A 22613-nucleotide genomic window follows, 5' to 3' on the forward strand; every position below is an offset into this window, starting at 1 on the left:
GCTTCTCGGAGGAGCTGTGCTCAAGTGTGGCAGCCAGCTGGGGGAAAGGGCCCCCCTCAATATTGCAGGGAGCTCATCCCCCACCACACACACGTTGGGAACTCCTTGCAGGCCAGACTGTCACTGTTCAGTGCCTGGTGCACAGTAGGTGCACACTGATTCTTGGTTAGACTGAAGTCAACTGAGGAAGCCCCTCTGGGCCTCAGCATGAGCAGGTACAAACGTCTTGGGGCAAAGGGCACCGTGAGAATGCTGGTGCTGCTGGGGGTGGGGGGAAACGGCCAAAGAGGTGGGCAGGGCCGCATCCCAATCGAGGGGGGCAGTGGGCTTGCTGACCCAGGCCCCCTTGCCCTTTCCCCAGTGGCCTCCGCCACCCTCCCAGCATCCTGCCACTCCTGGATCCGGCCAGCAGGGGGCTCCCACCACGCGTGGATGAGAGTTCGGCGATGCAGCCAGACTGGAGAGCCGACCGGCTGCCCCGTGCAGGGACGAGACCTCTGCCCAGAGGAGAGCATCGGCCTGGGCGTCCTGGAACGGGAGGCACTGGTCGACTGGGACCTGCTGGCTTGAGGAGCCCAACGGACGCCCACGGGCACAGACGAGCGCGGCCTCCCCTCCCCCTCACGGTGGGCACAGTCGCCCTGCTCAGCCTTGGAGTCGGGTACCCGGCTCTCGCCATCTGGCTGTGGGGCCCTGACCTAGCAGCTTTCTCCCCAGGACGTGCTCCCCCTCCCTGAAGGGCTGGGCATGCCAGTTCCCTGATGCAGACCTTTAACAGGGACCTGCCTGTGCAAGGGGCTCTCGGACGTGGGCCAGTGCAGCCCCTGCCGGGGCCCAGCCTCCCTCAAACTTGCATCCTCTTGGCCTGCTGGGGCTTGTGTTTGGGGCCTGAGGGAGTCCCTGAAATATCTTGCCTTGTCATGCATCCTTGTCTTGGCTCCTCCGGGCCCCCCTGGCTGGAAGAGCCAGGCCTCCACCGAGCTTATCTTTCATGGGCACCTCTTCCAAGAAGCCTTCCCAGATCTTCACTTCCCCTGCTGTGAATCTTTCCTCCGCCAATGGCCCAGCCTTTTTTATGTCTCTGTGAAAGCACGGATACAGTTCGCCCCTGCCCTGGGAGGAACTGAGAATGTTGTGGGCGGCAAGGGTGGGTGACAACTGAAAAGGTGCCGCAAAAGCCACTTACTGCGAAAGGCACAGGGGGCGGTAGGGAGAGGGCCTGGGTTCAAGGCCCAACTCTACCCTGTGTCTTAAGCAAGTTTCCTCAGCTCTCTGAGCCTCAGATTTCCCATCGATAAAATGGGAACAATTAAACATATGCAAAATACTTAGAACGGTGTTGAGCACGCAGTCAAGGTCATGTTACCTGCTCTTATGATTATTACAAGGCGAACTGTATACGTGCTTTCACAGAGACATAAAACAGGCTGGGCCATTGGAGGAGAAAAGATTCACAGCAGGGGAGGTGAAGATCTGGGAAGGCTTCTTGGAAGAGGTGCCCATGAAAGATAAGCTCGGTGGAGGCCTGGCTCTTCCAGCCAGGGGGGCCCGGAGGAGCCAAGACAAGGATGCATGACAAGGCAAGATATTTCAGGGACTCCCTCAGGCCCCAAACACAAGCCCCAGCAGGCCAAGAGGATGCAAGGTTGAGGGAGGCTGGGCCCCGGCAGGGGCTGAGCTGCGTGCACAACGCTGTAACCTCTTGAGTCTCTCAGGCCGCCATGCCCTGTCACAACGCTCTGACTGGGATCCAGTAACAAGGCTACTGAACAGAGGCCATCGCAGAACTGGGGAGGACAAGCTTGGCGCACGATGCCCTGGGACGGAGCAGGAGAAGGCAGGGGGCTCTAAGAAGGCAAAGGGCCCCCCACCCCGCGCCTGGGGAGTGGGAGCACTTCTGGCCTGGTGACCCCGAGCCGGCACGGGGGCCCTGCGCCCAGACGCCAGGGGGCAGGAGCTGGGGAGTGGCAGGTGTGGAGACCTGGAGAAATGGATTTATTAGGGACGGTGAAAGGAGCTAAATATGTTTGCCGGCTCAGCGATGACTCAGGCGTCCCCAGGGGTCCACAAAGTGTGAGCATCAAAGAATCAAAGGCAGGCCTGCCCCCACCCGGCAGCCTGAGCCCCTCCTTCCACAAGATGAAAGGACCACCTGGAATGTCCTGACAGCCTGGCCTCCGAGGGGCAGCGAGACCCAGCCACTCCCACCTGCATACCCCCGGCCCTGCCAGACCTCCCTGAATGGCCGAAGAGGGAAGCCTCGGAGTGAGATGCATTTGGGCCCAAGTCCCGGCCTTGCCCCATATTGCTGTGTGATCTTGGACAAGTGGCTGACCCTCTCTGGACCCACATTCACCAGAAAGGATGGACCCCACGAGCCGAGCGGGGATCCTTTCTCCCCTTCCCTGTCTGGTGGTGTGGTTCCCACCTCATTCGGCATCTTCCAGACAGCTGTGAACACAGCCTCCTCTGCCTAAAATCCACCGACTTCCCTCCAGGAGAAAAGCCAGATTCCACAGGGCCTCGTTGGGGAGAAGACGCTCTTCCGGCACCGGGTTCCAGGCCGACGGCGCCGGGCTCTGGAGAAACAGGGATGAATCAGAGTCTGAGGGAGGCAGGGCAGACAGAGGAAGAAATGACTTCCTCATGGGGCAAAGCGCTGAGGGCTGCGGTAGGGGCGTGGGAGGGGGGACCTGGGGGGCCTGGGAGGAGGGGCTGTGGGGGGACATCCACCAGGCAGTGGGGGAGACCGTCCTGATGGGAGGGACCGCAAAATGCATGGAGTGAACTGGGAGTGGGTGTGGAGGGGGCCTGGCCTGGAACAGCAAGACTTACTGAACAGAAACCGGGACCAGACTGGCCCCCGCACGGTTAGACTCTATCTGGACCACCCGGGAGCTGGGGAAGGGCTCACAGCAGGAGACAGACAGGGCTGGAGGCTGTACGTGGTGGTCCCTCCAGCTGCTTGTGGCCCGGATTAAGGAGGCACAGTTGGGGGGCGGGGGCTGGAGGAAGCCAGTAAGGAACAGGACAGGATGGGCCTGACGGGGAGGAGGAGGGAAGAGGCTGGAGGGGCCCCCAGGGCTGAAGCTCGTGGGAGGGTGAGCGCAGCCCCCCAACCTCTCAGCAAAGGGCAGGTGGGCTTGAAAGTGTGGGGGAGGGGCAGGTGGTGGGGTCACCCTGAGTCAGAGGGGCCTGTCAGAGCTCCAGGGGCTCAGGACAAAGCCCTCCCCACATCCCCCTTCTGCACCCTCTTGTCTCTCCTCCTCATCCCCCCCCCCAACTTGACCTTCCCTGCCCTCCCACCCTGTTTCCCTCTCCCTCTGCCCTCTCCCACCTTGCTGGTGCCCTGAGCCTGGGCTCCGCCGCCTTCCTGGTCATCCAGTCCCAGCCAAGGGCGTAGCCCCTGTCAGTACTTACCAGCATGTGGGCCCTGGCCTGCCTGCAGACCTCAGTTCGAATCCCGGCTGCCCCATGGCCGGCTGTGTGGCTCTGGGCCTGATACCCCACTATCTCTGGACCTGGGTTCCCCAACTCGAAGCTGTGGGTGGCAACTCTGACTGCGGGAGGCTGGGGGCTCCCCTCCAGCAGTCATGGATCCCAGAGTCTCCGGGATGACCTGAGAGAGCCAGGCCCAGCTGGACGCTCACCCCAGAAGCCCAGGGAGCCACCCGGACCTCAGGCCGGCACCAGAGAAGGAGGAAACTTCCGTGGGTCACAGAAGTCCCTGCCCCTCCCAAGCCCACCTGGCTTCTCCTGAGCCCATGGTGCCAGGCAGGGCTTGAGGCCTCTGCCACCCTTGTCCCCAGGGGCAATATTTATAGAGTGTCCCTTTATATTCTCCTATGAGTTCTCAGCTGCAAGTGACTCTCACAGCCAGCCCACAAAGCCCAGAGCTCCAGATGGGACCGGGTCACGCTGTCCCCCACCGTGCCCGGCACCAACATGTCACGGCCACGGCGCCAGTCAGGGAGCACTAACTAGCTCATGGAGCACTAACTAGCTCAGGGAGCACTATCTAGCTCATGGAGCATTATCTAGCTCATGGAGCACTCACTAGCACCAGGGCCTCTGCCAACAGGCTGCCTTCCAACTTCCCGACATGCTCCAACGTGGGCACGATTATCCCCGCTTTACAGGTAAGGCTCTGAGGCTCACGGGCACGTGGTCCAGCAGGAAGGGCCGGCCGGGGCCAGCTTGGAGCCAAGGCCGTCTGACTCCAGACCTGCATCGATTTAGGGGAGCTCCAGAATCATCATCCCAGATGGGACTCCTCTGAGACAGCCAGATTGGAGGGGATGCTGGGACAACAGGAGGAAACCAGGACGGCCCCGGGCACCCCAAGACACACGGTCACCCTCGAGACTGGACACATCTACAAGAGTCCAGCAAGGAAGTGGGGACATCCTAGGTGGCCCTGTGGACTGGAAGGGACGTGCCCGTGGTTGCTTAATCCTGAAGAAGCAAAGGGCAGCTCTTTCATCCAGTGTAGACTGGGTACCAGGCCTCTACCCCGACCCAATTCCAACTTCCCTTTATGAGCTCCCCCAGCTCCTGCCCCAAAGGGGTGTTGTGTGGACTGAACATGAATGCAGCGAGCCTGGACCACCATACGCCCCCCACAGATGTAAGCTGCCACTACTCTATTTTTGATGGGGTCTCCTTGCAGGGCTGAGAGCAAGGGCCCTGGATAGAACCACCGCAGGTGCCAGGGGCTGCCCATCGCACCCCTCCAGGACCAGCTGAAGCCCTCCTCCTACAGGAAGTCCTCCCTGGCCACCCGAGCCCCGAGGGCTCCTTCAAGACTCCAGAAGTTTCAGAAAACAGTGTGCTAGCCCAGAAGCTCCATCCTCCCCCTTCATGAGGAAACTGAGGCTCATAGAGGTTAAGGGACATATCCTAGGTCACCTGATACGGAGGCCCTGTGAGGAAGACAGAGGCAGATGACACCAACGTTTACTGAGCGTCCTTGATCCCCTCTGACCCTCCCACTAGCCCACAAGGTAGACAAGATATAGGTCGCATTAGTGCTGCGACGGACGAGGAAGTGGCGGCTCAATGAGGTTGTGACTCGCCCCAAGTCACACGGCCAGGAAGGGGCATCTGATCAACCTGTTTCCACTGAGTCGTCAAGGCCGGGAGGACCTGGGAACCAGCAAGGAGTTTCCGGCAGAAGTGGAGGATTAGCTCCGTGACCTTTCCAGTCCCTTTGATCCTTTGAAGCTGCAGCTTAACTCTCCTCCCTTCCTCCCTCCCCCCAGGGATTTTCATTTAATAAATAAGAGCCCAGAGAGGACCCAGCTTTGACCCAAGGAAATTATGTTTTGAATAAAATGTTCCCTATTAAAAAAAATAATAAAACGTGCTCGTGGTAGAAAGTTGGAAAACGTAATGATCAGGAAGAAAAAACTTAGATCAAGAAGTCTTCTACCTAGTATTATAAACATTTCAGATTACTTCTGCACACCTGTGTGCTTTATGCAGAACATCTCTGCAATGCTACTGCACGTACAAGTGTGTAAAGTGTGTCTTCTTTACCACCGTGAAATTGATATCTCTATTTCCCCGTGTGTACCAGTCAGGACAGGCTAGGTGATGCCGTGGTAACAAATAACCCCCAAAACTCAGTGGCTTCACGCACACGAGTGTATGCCTTGCTCACACTGTTTGCTCAGCGGGACCCAGGCTGAGGAAGCACCATCCTGACACAGGCTGCCAGGAGCGTTGTCTGGGTGTGACACATCACTTCCACTCACATTTCCTGGGCCAAAGCAAGTCACATGGCCACCTGACTTCAAGGGGGCAGTGAGGCACCATCCTACCACCTGAGCATTGAGAAGGGAGAACAGAAATACTCGGACGGCAGCACTAATGCGACCTATATCTCAGGTGACTGGTTGTCCCCACTTGTCAGGACCAATGGGTTTCCTGGAATGCAGGACTGTCAGAGCTAAAACTGAGAACGTCCTGCACAAACCAGACAAGTGGCTTACCCTGCCTGTACCATGTTATATATGCTTCGCAAGCTCACTCAACGACCGCACAACCGTCTGTGTCTACTGGATGAGTCACGGTTTTCCTCCCTAATCCCCTATCGTTGGAGACTCAGATTGTTTCCAGTTTTACACCTTTATAAATACATTGTCTCAAATATCTTCATGAATAAAACCTTGTCCATATGGCTTCTTAGAAGTGCAATTACTGGCCATTTTTCAGCCTCAGGATACCTGCTATCCATTCTTATTTCAAAAGGCTTGGGCCAACACGACTTGCCTTCTACAGCACAAGCAAGCGCCTGCTTCTGAACGCTCACGCCGAGCCCAGAGCAGTAATTCTCAAATCTCAGCATCAGAATTCCCTGGAGAGATTGTTAAAACACAGATGGCCAGGCTCCATCCCTGTTTCTGAGTCAGCAGGTCTCAGGTGAGGCCTCATCATTTGCATTTCTAACAACTTCCCAGGTAATGTTGATGCTCCTAGTCTGGGACCGAGCTTTGAGAGCCACTGGCCCGGTGGTTAAACGCCCCTGCTTTGCAGTCTGACAGGCAACTCCGATCAGCAGCTCACCCGCTGTGTAACCACGGGTAAATTACGTTATTAACCCCTCGGCCTCAGTTTCCACATCTGTGAACTGGAGCCGTTGTGAGCACTAGTGCAGCCGACAGCTGCCGAGCTCTGAAAGGAGGTCACAGAGTTCCGTTAAAGATAGTTTTGGTTATTCAGCAGTAGATTAAATAACTTGGTGTTTTAAAATATTTGTTCCTTTGGCGGAGCTGCACTATTCCACTTCTGCCTCTTCTCTCTCTGAGCGGGAACCAGCTTGTCTCCACGCGGTGGCTGCGCACCTGTGCCCCTTTCTGGGGTGACTTGGCGCCTCTTCCCTTTGCCCGTTTACCTGCGGGTCCTCTGCTCGTTACAGAGCAAAGGTAACAGACCCCACTGCCATCTCGTTTGCTACAAAAACATTTCCAAGGTTGCTGCTTGCCTTTCTACCGGAGTCATTTTTCTGGCTCACGGAGGGACCAAACCCACCGGACTTTCCCATTTTTATTTCCTCTATCACTTTTAAGCTGCGATTGTCTCCTTTCTCCAGAACGTCAAAATACGAAGGAATTGGGTTTTGAATGATGGGATTTCCCGCACCTTGAGGGTGGGGCGGGGGAGGGGGTGCTCTCCTGGCTCACCCCAAATCCCCTGGTCAGGGCACAGGGGACCGTCAGGCCAGGGGCCGCTCGGCACCACCACTCACCCTCAGCTCTGCGCTAGAGACACATGGGGCAGTTCAGGGTCGAATGGGGCCACCAGTAGGCCACGTGGTCCATCCCCACCTGGACACAGGATGACCCAGGGTGTAAGAGCCGGTCACAGGCTAGCCTGCCATGCAGGTCTCCCGAGTGTTTGCCCTCTCAGAGCTTTGCCTCCCTGAGCCTCCATTTTCTCATCTAGAAAATGGGAGCGATAATGTTCACGTCAACGGAAAGTGTTAAATAGATCAACAGCCACAGCAAGCTTAACACAGTGCTGGGTGCCAAGTACACGCTCAATAAATGGGACTTGCCATTATGCCCACTTCTGTTCCCAGCACAGGGGCGTGAGCCCCACAGCCTTTTCCGCTGTTTGGACTGAAAATCCCCAGCCCCCGGGGCCCCAAGTCCTCAGGTCTCAGCGGACATGAACCTCAGCGCGCGAAGCTGTCCCGCGGCCAGGCTTCCGAGCGACCCCAGACCCTCCAGCTGCAGCTCAGCCCCTCAGCCCCCGGCGGGGACAGCGCCCCCGGGCTCAGCGGGACCACTCGAGCCAGGAGCGCGGAGGGGGCTGCGACACCCCGCCCCCGCCCGGCCGCAGATGGAGCCCGTGCGCCCCGCCCCGCTCCCCGCCGAAGCCGCTGGGGCCTGATTTCCAGAACAATCAGCCACGGACGCCCGAAAAGGCTGGATCGGCTGCCGCCCAGCGGGAAGCTCCCGCGGCGGACCACCCCCGCCACCCGGAGGGAGCCTCATTTTTAAAAGCTTTCGCAAACCCATCGGTGCGGGAGGCAGCTGGGACACACTCAGGCAGTCGTTTTCGCCATTAAGGAGGGAGGTGTCCCAGAGAGGAGGAGGGGAGAGGCCACCGTCCACGGTAGACCAGCGGAGGAGGGAAACTGAGGCAGCCGAGGGAGGAGGTGCGTTTCCGGGTGCCTTCTCATCGCGGCCTCACAGCGCCCCTGAAAGTGGGTTCTCTGCTAAGCTCCATTGTACAGATGGGGAAACTGAGGCTCAGGGAGGTTTCAGGTCTTCCCAGCTAGAGAGCGGCTGGGCAGGACCCTCTTAGAGTTGGCTGATGCAGAGTCCATGGCCTACCCCACTGCCTCCTCCCCAGGGCAGGTGGCCTGGGAGCAGGGTGCCGCATGTGCATCCGGAGATGACTGGCAGAACCACAGGGGACAGACAAGGAGCCAGACGGCTCCCAGCTGCAGGAGGGAGGCCCAGCTTGTGCACAGCACTTGGAGCTGCTCTGGTCTGGCAGTCAGTCGGTGGGCCTGCAGAACTGAGTCTGAAGCCCAGCTCCACCACCTCCCGGCCAGGGGCGGGCAAACACAGCCCTGGCCCAATCCTGTCCACCAGCCGTTTTAGCCAAGCATAGCTTTTACATTTTTTAATATTAAAAAAAAAAAATCAAAAGAAGAATATTTCCTGACATGTGAAAATGATACAAAATTCACATTTCAATGTTCAAACATACAGTTTTCTTAAAATACAGCTACACTCGTTAATTTTGGGTAGTCTTGGCTGCTTTTCCACTGCAACAGCAGAGTTGAGTAGTTTCGACCCCAAGGTATGGCCCACAAAGCTGAAAATATTTACTACCAATCCCCTTCCAGAAGAAGGTTGTCCACCCTGCATTAATGGGACAAGGCATGAGTCTCTGAGCCTCAGTTCCCTCATCTGGACAAAGGGGAATACTACTAAACGAGGATTAAATGAGAAAACCGTCACAGCACCTCTCATAGTCGGCTCCCTCCTGCTCCCCGACTGAAATGCCTTTTCCTTCTCCCAGCCCCCGCCCCTTGCTGTCTGTCCCAGCCCCAGCCACCTGGATGAATGCACCTCCAACTCCAACTGGAAGTGTCCATCACCCACCCCCGAATCCTGCCTGTCCTCATTCCATGCTCACCTACTGAGCCCCCAGCCCCCCACCCAGTCAGTGACCCAGGCTGGCTGGTCCCCCTCCGGCACCCAGCACGGTCCTGGCACACAGTCGGTGCTCAGCAAACATTTCTAGATGGATGGATGGGTAATAATTTGCGGTCTGTCCCTTTGCTCCGTTCCCTCTGCCTTGACCTTTGTCATCTCCTGCCAGGTGTCGCTGTCCCTGTGAGCTCCGTCCATTTCCTCTCCCATCCTACAGACAGGGTGGCCTGCATATGTCACGTCCCCCCTCCACCCCCGGCTCCTCAGGGCCCTCTCCGTTCTAGCCGTGCTCCCCACGCAGCAGACAAGGCGCTGAGCCGCCACCCTTCTTCAGTCTTCCCAAACACCCAAGCCGCCAGCAGCTCTTCGAGTCCACGTGGCTGCTGAGGCTGTTCCCTCTGCCTGGAATCTTCTTCCTTATCTCCAGTGCAGTGGGCCTGGCATCCTCCACTCGACCCCCAGATGCAGTTCAGGCCCAACTCTATGAAACCTTTCCAGATACCCCCACCTCCACCGCCCCAGTTTGCAAAGCTATTCTGGCACCAGCGGGGCTTCAGTGCCATTATGAAGATACGTGAGACTCTCCTGGTGAGCCTGAGCCCCTGGGTGTGACAGGAGTGACAGCTATCACCAGTCCCAGCAAAGGCATGGCCCAGAGAAGGCACTTAGTACATTTTTGATAATGAATCAATGAAGGAAGGAATTAAAACAGATGGGAGCTTGTCCCTCCCTTGCTCAACAACTTTCATTGGCTCCCCAGCTCTCCTCTATAGAGGCCAGCCACCCGGCCCTCAAGTCTTCAAGTCCTGTATGAAGTGGCTCTGATCCCCCTCCCAGCCTTGTCTCAAACGGCACCCCTCCCCCTTCCCCAACAGTCCCCACCTCCAAGCCTTCAAGCGTCAGCTTATGCAGTTCCGCCTCCCTGTCTACCTTCCTCACTCACCTCCATTTGTGCCTATGAGATCCCTGACCGTCCGTGGAGACCTCAGGGACCTGGGGCACCTGACCCCAGGGCCCAACTACCCCCGCATTCCCCCATCCCACAGCAAAAGACAGTGAGCAGGGGCTCTGACCAGGAGGACCTGGGTCCAGGGTGAATCCTGCCAATGTCTACTGTGGGCACGTGGCTTCACCTCTTGGAGTAAAATGGAGAATAACACCTGCCACATAGGACTATGGGAGGTTGGAGATGCCATTGTCTAAAGCATCAGGCACACAGGATGTGTGTAATAAAGGGCAGCTCTTCCCAGCCCTGGCGGGAGCCTTCCCACCCAGAGAGGAGGCTCAGGGAGCAGACCCAGCGTGCCCTGCACCCTGTAGCCCCACCTCTCCCTCTCACTCTCTCCCTCACCCCCCGACAGCGCCTGCAGCCAGCGACTGATGCTGATGCTGCCGTGGACAGAATGACAATGAGGCCAGGACCTAAGCGAGCCCATCTGGGAACCTGAGGCTGAAGCAGGGGCTCAGAAGGAAGACGGGGCTGGAAGGGGCAGGCAGCCCCGAGGCAGGGGCAGCAGACGGGCAGTGGCTAGGGTAGGAGTTCTGGATGAAGATGGGGTAGGGGCTGGAGAGGGCAGAGCAGGGCAGGGCAGCGGCTGGCAAAACACAGGGTGGGGGCTGGACCAGGCTGGCACAGGAACCATAAAGGCTGGAGCAGGGGTTGGGGTCACAAGGGAGATGGGGCTGGTGCAGGGGTCAGGACAAAATCCACACCACAGCGGGGCAGGAAAAGAGACTGTGAGAGAGGTAGGGGTCGTCCCAGGCTAGAGAAGAGAGGGACACATTCTGAGAAAGAGTCAGAGAGAAAGAAGGAATCCAAGAGGGGAGAGTGAGCCAGGAGAGGAGAGCCAGGAGCCACTGCCACTTCAGTCCTAGGGGCAGCCCCACCTGTGCCAACCTCCTCCTTTGGCAGGTGTGGGGGAGAGGGTGCCGGGACTCACCCAGGCCCGGGTGAAGGGGAGGGGAGTGGCCGGGGCCAGCCTGTCTCCAGACCCAGAGGAGGCCAGAGGGAGGAGTGGGAAGGGAGTAAGAAGGGGCCGACACAGACCTCTGGGGCTAACAACCCAGGGAGACCACCGCCATCCCCTCCAGCTTATTCAGGCCCACAGCCCAGCGGAGGGTCTGACTCCTGCCACTCGCCCCGCTCACCCCACCACCCTGCCTTCGCTCAAGCCAGTGCCCCCATCAGGGATGCCTTTGCTTTCCCAAGCCAAACACTTCATCCTCGCAGCCTCAACTCACCCCTAGTCCGTGTCTTCCGGCCCTCAGCACCCAGTGACCTCCGACCTCCCTCCGCAGTGACCATCCCTCCCTCACCCTCAGGGCTGGATGCTACTGGGGTCACATTCTGGTGGTCCAAGGGTGCATGCTGGGCCCCCAGACATGCGCTTGGTCCTCACAAACTTCACGGGGAAGCTTCATAGCCTCGTGGTTAAGCTCGTGAGCTTGGGACTCTGCTGGGCCAGGCTGGAGTCCCAGTAGCTTCATTCTCCTCCAGCAGGTGCTTCCCAAAGGCAGAGCTCCCCTCCTCCCATCCCACTGGCCCACAGAGCAGGTGCCCCACAGTGGCTCCTGGGCTGAGCTGAGGTCCGTCCTGTTCCCAGGGGGCCCCTCAGCCCTGAGAGGAGTCGTTGCTGTCTCCAGGCCAAGCCTGAGCTGCCCAGCGAGGGAGAAAGGCCCATTGCTCATTCCCCTTGAGTCTCTGCGGCTCGGGCAATCAATCGGTCGCCATGGAAACCAGCCTCCAATCGGAGGCAGGCACTTCTTGGCTGAGCCAGCGCTGCCACCCACCCACTCAGGCCAGGCTGGGCAGGTCCCTCACCTAGGACTGCTCTGGGGGAGAGAAGCGGGGGCCTGGCATAATCTGGGAGCACCTGCCTGCATTCTCAAGACCCTGGGATCCCCAAAGAGAGAGCGTTTTCTTGGAGGAGGGGAGTGGCCACTCCAGCTGGCCTCCCAATTTTTACAAGGTTTATCCCCATATGTTACCACCCTCAGTGCTCAGGACAGACCTGAGAGGTGGCAATCATCAGCCCACTGTGCAGAAGGGAAAGCTGAGACCCAGCTGGAAAGCCGGTGGGAGCTGGGCACATACGCCCTCCCTGAGCCATCACCTCCCACCCGCTCCTTCCTGGCTAGAGGGGTGGGAGCAGGAAAGGGCGGCAGAGGAGCTCTTGGCCCCACCACAGCCAGCACCCGCCTTCCCACTACTTCTGCACCTGACACTTCCAGTGCCAGGCCCACCAGGGACCATTAGCCAAGATCAATGGGTCTGCCCACCCACACCAGGCTGCAGCCTCCACCCGTGGTCCCCCATCCTCCCACAGTGCCAGCCAGATTGGACAGAGCCCAGACTCGGTCAGAGAGCCCCAAGTTCAACAGCTGGCTCCTCGCTGGTGAGCCTGAGCAAGTCAGGTAACCTCTCTGAGCCTCAGTGTCTCTGTCTGGAAAATGGGAATAATTACCACTGTCTTGTAGGGGAGTGATGGAGTCAAAGGAAGGGCGTGGAGACCTCGGCACAGGGCCTGGCATGTGGCTCGTCCTTGGTAAACAGAGAGAGGCCTCTCTCTATCCCCGTTGTCCCCTCACAGTGCCTAAAACCGTCCCTCGGAGCCAAGCTAAGGCTCCTTCAGGGCACCCTCGCTAGGAGGAGGCAGGGGCAAGTGCCACTGTTACTAACGCCAGCCCAGGAAAATGTAAATTGAGATGAGATTTAGAGCAACCTGCCCCTCAATGCAGTGAGGAAGAGGCAGGACTCGAACCCAGGTCTGTCTGATTGAGGCCTGAGCCCTCTCTGCTGCAGCCAGACCCTGTCACCCTGTGCCACGCTGCCCAGCCCTCCGCAGTGCTCAGCAGCGACCGAGGACCTGCTGTGTTTCTGGCACACCAGGCGCCCACCACCACATATGGCCCCATCGGCGCCCACAGGGCTATAGACGGGGAGTCAAGGGGCTGTTGAGATGTGCTGGGGGACCCGACCTGGTTCAGGCGATGGGGAGCCCTCCAGGAGGAAGGAAAAGGGTATTTTCGCTCCTCAGGATGGGGTCCTGGCACCACGCAGCTGGTCCTGCTGCCCATAGTTGGAACTTTTGCCCTCTGCCTAGAAGTCCCCCATTACTGTATCCTGTCTGCTGGGACCCAAAGGATCCTGCACAGAGAACCATCCAGCCCAGCACCCAAGCCCAGTTCAGCAGGGGTCAACTGTCTCAGCCCCACCCAACCTGACTCCAGCTTCCTTCTCCTCCCTGCCAGCCCCGCTCCAAACCCAGCGTTCTCCCTCCGGTCACCTTTACTGAGCACCTCCTGTGCGCCAGACACTGCATGAGGGACATTTACGAATGTTAGCCCAGCCACCCTGCTAGGCTGTCTCCCTCTTGGAGATGAGGCAGTGGAGGCCCAGGGAGGTTAAGTGGATTTCTCTTGGTCACACAGCTGATAAACGCCAGGACCAGGATTTGAACTCAGGTCTGCGAGACCTCAGCGGCCACTGCATCGGGGCGACACCTGAAGGAGGACACTGGGACCTCCTCTACTGGACCTGTGTCCTCCCCCTGTCCCCTTCCTAATGGCTCCTGCAGACATGACGGGACAACTTGATTCCAGCTATGATCATCTTTCTGCTTCCTTCTTCCCTCCTCCAGAAAACAAATTGATTCATCAAATTACATCTTTAATCTGTCCTGGGAGGGGGAGGGATGAGCCCCCCCACCCCCCAGGAGGAAGCGGGGCTGATAATCAGCGCACCCTCCCGTGCTGTGCGCTGGGAACGGTTCCCTGGGCTCTACCCTCCCCTGATTAAACACTAATCGCCGCCATGCTCTCAAGTGGAGCACTTCAATTTCCCGAAATGAAAAATACATTTCAATCAGTTCCTCTCCCAAACCGTCCGTCCTGCAAGGAGCCGGGACCAGAACACAAGCCGCTCCTGAGCCTGCTTCTTGCACGCCTGTCTCCTCCACACACCCCACTGCCACCCCTGCCTTCCTGGGTTCCCCCGGGGCAGGGGACCCTGCGGGCACTTGAAATGTCCAAGGAGCACCCAAGGGACTCCCATGACTGTGGGCTCAGGAAAGGGAGGTGGGGCCCCCAGCGCTGGGGCCAAGGCAGATGACAAGGGCACAAGGGCAGTCAGCCGCACGAGGGTTGCAGCTGCCGGCCCCCACTCCCCCCAGCTTGGTCTGGTCCTTAGATGCTTATCTCAATCCAGAAAATGGGCAGAAGGCTGGGCAGGGGGCCCAGCGAGAGAAGAGACTGGAGGGCAGATGACCTCCCCTCTCTGGATCTGCCCGAGGAGAGGGCTGAGGAGGGGCTCAGAGCCATGAGCTTCAAGGCCCCTTTGGTCTGTGCCTTGAGGCACGGATCTGGGGCCAGGACTCAGCAGCTGCGGATTCCCCAGCTCAGATCCTGGAGGTGCTGGCTTACCACGTCTGACAAGGGGTCCAGGGGTGGCATTGTTTAAAAGGCTCTACAATTGCGGCTCTAAGATGCTGCTAGGGTTGGGAACTGCTAGACTAGTCCAGCCCCCTCAGTTGACAGGTGCGAATGTGGGCCCAGAGAGGGTGGCTGTGTAGCTCACGGTCACACAGCCCGCCAGAGAGTTAGGCCCAATGACCAAACAGCCCTTCCAGTTTAGACGCTTCATGGAAAGGCAAAGAGAAAGAGTGAAGGGGGCTCAGGTGTGGCACCCGCTGTCAGGAGAGGAAGGCTTGCTGAGTGGTCCAGAGCCAAGAACCCTCAAATTTCCACTTGGGAACTACATTCCCTCCCCAACTTTGGTTGTAGACCTTGAGCAAGTTACTCTGCCATCCCTGAATGTAAAAAAATGGGACTGAGGATTTGCATGCCGTCTCTCCAAAGTCCATTCTGGCTCCAGAATCCTCCAGCCAAGTGAGCTGGAATCATCATCTCCATCATCATCCCCATCATCATCTCCACCATCATCATCCCAATCATCGTCATCCCCATCATCATCATCCCCATCATCATCATCCCCATCATCATCATCCCCATCATCATCCCAATCATCATCATCTCCATCATCATCATCCCCATCATCATCCCCATCATCATCATCCCCATCATCATCATCCCCATCATCATCCCAATCATCATCTCCATCATCATCCCCCATCATCATCCTCATCATCATCCCCATCATCATCCCCATCATCATCATCCCCATCATCATCCTCATCATCATCCCCATCATCATCCCCACATCATCCTCATCATCATCCCCATCATCATCTCCACCATCATCATCCCCATCATCATCCCCCATCATCATCCCAATCATCGTCATCCCCATCATCATCATCCCCATCATCATCCTCATCATCATCCTCATCATCCCCCCATCATCCCCATCATCATCCCATCATCCCCCCATCATCAGCCCCATCATCATCATCCCCATCATCATCCCAATCATCGTCATCCCCATCATCATCATCCCCATCATCATCCTCATCATCATCCTCATCATCCCCCATCATCTCCATGATCATCTCCATCATCCCCCATCATCATCCCCACCATCATCCCCCATCATCATGCCCATCATCATCATCCCCATCGTCATCCCCCCATCATCATCCCCATCGTCATCCCCATCATCATCATTCTGGCAGCCCTTTATTGAGCATTCCCTAAGTCCAGGCACTGAGCTGAGCAGTCGGCCTGGATTACTCCTTTCTGTCTCAGCCGTCCTAAGACAGGCTCTCTTGGTCTCTCCCCTGCTCCCCTTATAGAGGAGCGAAGTGAGGCTCGGACAACTGTCTCTCGCAGGGGCCCCGCAGGGGGGAACGGCTCTGTCGGGATTCGAATCCAGAGTCGGTCAGTGGCGGCCACGCTCTCTGGGACCGGGAGGTGCACAGGCTCCCGGGCGCCGCGGGGGCCGCATTACAGCTCGGGCTCGCGGAGGCGGCTCACCCCTCCCGGGCTGCGGGCCCGACCTAAGCCTAGTGCACAGCGGGGGCGCGCGGCGGCGTCGGGAGGGCCCCACGCTCGGGGCCGCCCCTCCTCCAGGTCAGGGGGGTGGAGGAGCGCGAGCGCACCGAGCGAGGGCGAGGAGGGGGTACCACACCCAATCGCGGCGGGGCGGTGTCCACACAGAGAGCGGCCCCAGAAGCTCCGAGGGCGAAAGTCCTTATTCATCTCGTCCCCTTCCCGCGCCCCACCCCACTACACCCCCATTTTACAGGGGGCTCCTCCGAGGTCAGGTCAGACGGCCGAGCAGAGCTGGAATGAGTTGCTCTCCGCCGGTTTCCAGACCTGATTGAGAGGCTGCGGATGGGGTGGGTGGGGGGCCGAGGACCGGCTGCTGGAGGGGAATTTGGAAGGGGGCGGAGGAGGACATCCAGGAAGGCGCCGGAGCGGAGGCGGCAGGAGACAGAGACTCGCCCGCCCCAGCGTCTCCACCGCTTCCCCCTCCTGCCCGGCTCGCGCCTCCCGGCTCTGCTGTCCCCCTTCCCCCCACCTCGCGCCTCCGCTCGCCTACCGCCTCCTGGAAAGCTCCTCTCCTCCTCCCGCCTCGCTTCCCAGAAAGTGAGCCTCTCCCCCGGGCCCCCATCCGCCCCCATCCGCCCCTACTGGTTTACCGCGTTCGCTGCCCACCTCTCCATCCCTGCTGTGCGACCCTAGACGAGTGTCTTAACCTCTCTGAGCCTTAGTAGTGGCCTCCCGCATAAAACAGATTTAAGTGGGAAAAAAATCACAAGACCCAGGTGATGGAATGCCGGCCTTTAATGGGTTAAACGGAGGGAAACGTGTGCGTCTATTTGCTTTCCGATGCAGATGTTGGCTTGTCTCTCCGCAGACACCCTGGAAGGAAAGCCAAGCTGCAGGTGAAGCGGGCTGCCTCCAGAGAGGGGAGCCTGGTCCCTGGGGGAAGGGACGAGGAGACTTACTTTTTAAATATTGAAATATATAAAGGCATAAGCAATTCCAACGAATAGATTAAGTAAAACACAAATATTTACAAAACTAAACTTTAGAAATAATACCAGTACCAGGAGGCGCTGTGAGGATTAAGCGAGATAATCGGGTGAAGCTGACAGGGAAGTTTCAGTCAGCGTCCTGCTTTGCCCGGCGCTGCCAGCTCTCAGCTTCTGTCCCCCTTTCTCCCGCACTTCTCCTCGCCCACCCCTCCCCACCCCCGTAGCCCCTCCTCGTGCTGAAGCCCCTGCGGCCGCTGGCCCCGGCCTCTCGCCTGCCAGCCTCCCAGCGTGGCGAGGACCTGTGACAGTGGAGTGGCCTCAGAGGAGCTGGGAAGGGACCCGGGCAGCTGCGCCTCCGCCAGCCCCCAGGATGCCACTGAGCAGGGGGTTCCCAGCCCGACCACAGCGATCTTCCCCTCAGCCAGCTTGCGGAGTCCCGGTTTAACCTCTGATGGGTGATGAAGGGGTGGGAGGGACAGTACCAACAGCTGGTGCAGCCGCCAGTGGACCACTAGAGTGCCCTGTACGACCCCTTCCAAGACATACACCCCCAGCGTACACACACCTGTCACAGCATCGCAAGGACCATCCCGCCGCCCACTGCAGAGCCCTGGCCCCTCGCCCTCCCTCCCCTCCCCAGCCTCCTCCAGCTCTCCTCTCCATGGCCTGCCTGGGCAAGAATGTGCCCAGAGAGGGCAACAGGTGATCCGTGCCCGGGCCAGTCTGATGTGTGGCCAGTGTGGCCTCAGGGCAGGCCGGGGGGGCGGGGAGGGGGCTGGCTCAGAACTAGGAACCTTTTCAGAATCTAGACAGCAGCATCTCCCAGGGCTCCAGGGCAGAGGGGAGGGGTCACCCTAACCCCCAGAAAGCCAGTGTAAGGAGTGGGACTGGCTGGGAGCCCAGGGGACTTGGTCTTGGGACCCCCTAGAAAGACCTCCTCGCTGTTCTCCCTGTCTCCAGCCCCCTCCTTCCAGGCCACTGCCCCCAATGCAGGGGAAAGGCCCTGACACCGGGCTGGGTCTCAACAGGGCTTTCCCAGTGCACATCTCCCTCTCTCAAGAACCATTAGTGACTCCCACAGCCCTGAAGGTCAAGTCAAACCACTTAGCCTGGCATTCAAGGCCCTTCGGACCCGGCTCCACTGGGCTCCCTCACATCATCTGCAGTCCTGTCTACACGGTCCCTGTCCCCACACAAACCAGCTTATTCCTTGTTCCTGCAATGCGTTGTATGCGTCCCCTGCCCGAGACGGCACAGCCTCCCCTCCCAGAAGGCCTTTCTGAAATGCCACCCCGCTGCCCCACCCGCCCTCCCCCTTCCATTCTGGGGGCTAAAAGTGCTAACCTGCAGCCTTTTGTGAGAGCATAGCCCCGCCCAGGGCTGAAGACGTAGAGGCCAGAGTCTGGCCCATCTCTGAGTCTCCAGGACCCCTGGGCCAGGGTGACCACTGAAGGGGCAGAGACAGCAGGCTCTGCAGGTCAAACTTTGAGCAGAAGAGGGTCCCGCAGGGTCCAGGCCACACTCAGGGCTGCCAGGGCCACTAGGGCCCAGGAGAAGAACAGCCACTGCCTTTAACTCCAGCCTTTACACAGACCTGCAAAGTCGGGGTGATGGGCCCTTTAACAGATGAAGAAACTGAGGCTCAGAGGGCCCCAGAGACTTGTCCAAGGCCACACGGTGTTTCCTGGGCTCCAGCTGGATTCAGCCAATGGGAGGCTCCGCTGGGAGCCGGGAGGGCGGGAGGAAGGGAGAAACCGGGCATTTCTCCTCCGTCTGCCTTGGGCCTGGCTCCCGCCCCTCCCGGGCTCCAGCTCCCACTGGAAATGCTCGGCCTGGGTCCACCGTCACGGTCCTTGGACTCCAGTATTACCACCCCCTCCCTCTGTCCCCTGGCCCAGGGGAATCCCTCTGTTGTCCCCTCTGACTCCTCTAGTCACCCTGTGTAACCATCCCCTCTGCTGAGTCTTGAGCGTCCAGCCCCAGCCCCCAGCCCCCCACTCACTGCGGCTGCCGCTCCCTGAGCCCCTCCAGGTCCCCATGCTCACCGAGTTCTTTCGCGCCTCTGGGCCATTTCACGTGCTGTTTCCTCTGCCGGGACGCTCTTCCTGGAGTTCTCTGCCTGGCTGGTCCGTACCCCTCAGCTCAGCAGCCTCTCAGGGAAGCCGCCCTCCATCTCCCAGTCTTAATCCGCTTGCTTCATGGTCCCCACGAGGCCCTGACTCCTCCCTCAGAGCCCTGGGCGCTGCCTGAGGTTGCTCACCATCTGAGTCTTTGATGCATGTTGGGCTTGGCTGTCTGACGGCAAGCTCAGGGACTCCAGGCGACTGGGGCCCCTTTGTCCTGCGCACAGCCATTCTCAGTCAATCCTTGCTGAACAAATGAATGAATGAATGAATCTATAGAAAGCTCAGTGGTTAGCAGGGTTTGCAGGTGGACACATGGACTGCCCTGGATCCCAAAACGCTTTAAGAGTTAGATGAAGAAAATGAGTGGCGCCCGGAGGAAATCTTGCCACCTGACTTGCTTATGTCCCCGAGCTCACGCAGGGAGGCAATAAATGTTTTTCCCCATTCCTAAAAGCTTCCCAGGCACCTTGGCCCTCTCCAAGCACGCACACTCGGAGCCTGGGAGGCCAGGGAGGGGGACGGGGCTGTGTGGGTCACCCGGAGGCGGATCAGGCTCTTCTCTGCCCTGGGCGGCCCCTCGGGCCATGTTGCTAACTGCCAGCCTGTCCCCTCTCTGACCCGGAGAGCCCCGGGAAGGGGTGATGTCAGCGCAGCCTGAGGCAACCCACAGGGTCTGGTCACCAGGTCAGCCTTGGAAAAGAGTCACTGGGCCTGCAAGGGGCGTGGCGGTCCCTGGCCTGTTCCCCATCAAGCCCTGGGACTGGCCCAGCCCCCACTCCCGGCAGAGCAGGGTGGTCCCGAGTGTATGAGCACCACGCTCAGAGTCCTTCAGCCCCTCAGGACCTCGGGCTCCTGCCTCCTCTCTCTCTTCCTCGGTGAAATGGGGGCATGACAGGCGAACGGGGACACTCACAGGGAAGTGGGGAACAGGAGAGAGGAGGCAGAAAGGATGTGAGAGAGGGCACGCAGCCTGGGCAAGCCCCGTAGTCTCTCTGTGCCTCAGTTTACTCATCTGTTAAAAGAGGTCATCCGATTATGCTAAGTGAAATAAGCCAGACACAAAAGGACAGATGTTTAATTCCACTTATATGAGGCAAATTCGTAGAGACAAAGTAGGATGGCGGTTACCAGAGGGGGCGGGGGGATGGGGAGCAGGCACAGAGTTTCTGTTTGGGAAGATGAAAACGTTCTGGAGATGGATGGTGGCGACAGTTGTGCGACATTGTGAATGTGCTTAGTGCTACAGAACTGTACCCTTAAAAATGGTTAAGATGGTAAATTTTATGTTATGTATATTTTACAACAATTTTTTTTTAAATACAACCACCAAAAAAGTGGTCGACCCCTACCTGGCAGGGCTGCCAGGGGCTGCTACAGGGACGGGTGGGGGACGAGCTCTGTGGGGCTGCCTTGAGCCAGGCTGGTGGAGGGGCTGCCCAGATCCGCCCCTCTCCTCACGTCTGGGGCCTGCCCGGGCCTCAGGGTGGGTGGAGAACAGGAGAAACTCAGGGCCCAGCGAGGAGCTCGAGAGAGCCTGGGGGTCCTGCCAGCCAGCGCCGCCACCAGGCAGTGCCGCCTCGTCTGCATCTCCGTCTGCAGCTCCGCAGGCTTTTCCCTTCCTCGGGAGGCAGGCCGTGGACCATCAGGCCCATTTTCCGGGAGAGGAGACTGAGGCCACAAAGGCTCAGAGACCCCCACAGTCACATGACCTCGGCTACGGTAGGTGGGACTACGACCCACTCCCAGGCCTCTTCTGCTGCATTTCAGCCCAGCCCAGCACCGGGGAGCTGGACACAGGCACCGCCCGGGCCGAGTCCTGCCTGGACTGGGACCCCCTCCTCTGTCTAATTGTCAGCAAGCGCCTGGAGAGTCTGCCCTCCTTCCCTTCTCCACCCCTGGCCACCTGAGAACATCCTCACAGAGGAGGGGCAGAGCAAGCTCCAAGAAAAAGCCAAATATCCGGTGAGAAGCTGCTCGGAACCTCCTGGAAGGCTCTGAGAATAGCAGGGGGTGGGGAGCCTACCCGGCCTCCCCCGCAGTGATGGGAGCGGCCGGCAGGTGGCGGGTGGCAGGCGGCAGGTGGGCGGCAAGGCGCTGGGAGTCCAATGATTCTATCACAAACCCCATCACCGTCTGGTGGCCACCACAGAGTAAGCGCCTGCTGGATGCTCGGGGCCTCGGCAGGCACAGTGAACCGCGAGAGGCCGGCACCGCAGGTGTCAACCCCGTCGCACAGATGAGAAAAGGGGGGGCCGGCCAAGGCAATGGACAAATGGCTGTGGCTCCACAAAGGTCACACGGCACAGGAGTGCCTGGGACCTTGACACCGCATCTGTCTGAAGCTAAAATCTGAACGCAACAAGAATAGATGGAGAGAGGGAGGGAGCAAGGCGAGGATGGAGACACATGGGGAGAGAGGTGAAGGAGCCTGAGAGAAACCCACCGGCCTCTCCGACAGATAGCCCAGATAGCCGGAGGCAGTGATATAAATGGCATTTTGGGGCTGAGTGGATGATAGGGCTGCGAGGAGAGGACGGAGTGGAGGCCTGGAGTGGGCCGGGCCTGCCTCTGAGGACTCTGGCTCTGGCTGGGGCCCCCCCAGGAGCTGAAGGGGGCTCTGCCCTCCCCCCCCAACTGCTGTCCTCCCACCCCTGTGGCTGGTTGCCATGGCGCCTGTCCTCCCTCCCTGCCCAGCCTGGGGCCTGTGGTCCAGCTTTGGAGCCCGGGCGGGCTCCTCCCAGCCAGGTGGTGCCCTCGCTTCCTGCCCAGCCTGGGCCCGGCCGGGGTGGGGAAGGGGACGTCTGAAGATCTGGGTCTTGGTCCCTGCTCTGCCACAGTGTGGCCTCGGGCGAGTCACTTTCCCTCTCCTGGCCATGTTTCCAAGATGGTGGAGCATCTCCCAGATGGTTCTATTTCTGGGGTTTTCATGCCGTCTGACAGCAGTGCCAGCTCAGAGAAAGCTCCTTGGTGCCGTCTGAAGAGCCCTGATTCTGCAGTCTAAAGAGCGGGTTCTGATCCTAACTCTCATCTACTCGTTAAGCACCTACTAGGTGCCAAGCACTGGGCCGGCAGCCAGAGATCCTGGTCTCTTTGGTGACCTCTAAGCTTTGACAATTCTGAACCTCGGTTTCCTCTGTGAATGGGCCGGTGAGCTCAGAGCCCTCCCTGGGAACGAGGAAGAGGCTCCGATGAGACCGTTAGGGGAACTCCCACCCGGATAGTTCCCTGCCCAGTGCTGTTCCTGTGGTTCTGTAGTCGGATGGCCCTAGACCAAGCCAGGCTGGCACTCTCGGCCTCCGTCACCCTGGGGGGGCCCCGAGGTAACGTGGCACACAGGTGGCACTGCATCTGTGGTGGGTGATGCCTCCCCGGCATCT

At 59.1% G+C, this 22613-nt stretch overlaps 1 non-coding gene across 1 annotated transcript; it reads right to left on the reverse strand.

Annotated features, from left to right (window-relative positions):
- Positions 1-20926: 20926 nt before the first annotated feature.
- On the reverse strand, positions 20927-21071 carry MIR9019 (microRNA mir-9019). The gene has a single exon (NR_128032.1). It is a non-coding gene; the product is annotated as a microRNA mir-9019 (primary transcript).
- Between the last annotated feature and the right edge of the window lie 1542 nt (positions 21072-22613).

This window comes from Equus caballus, chromosome 28 (genome assembly GCF_041296265.1).
Source record: "Equus caballus isolate H_3958 breed thoroughbred chromosome 28, TB-T2T, whole genome shotgun sequence".
Taxonomy (NCBI): Eukaryota; Metazoa; Chordata; class Mammalia; order Perissodactyla; family Equidae; genus Equus; species Equus caballus.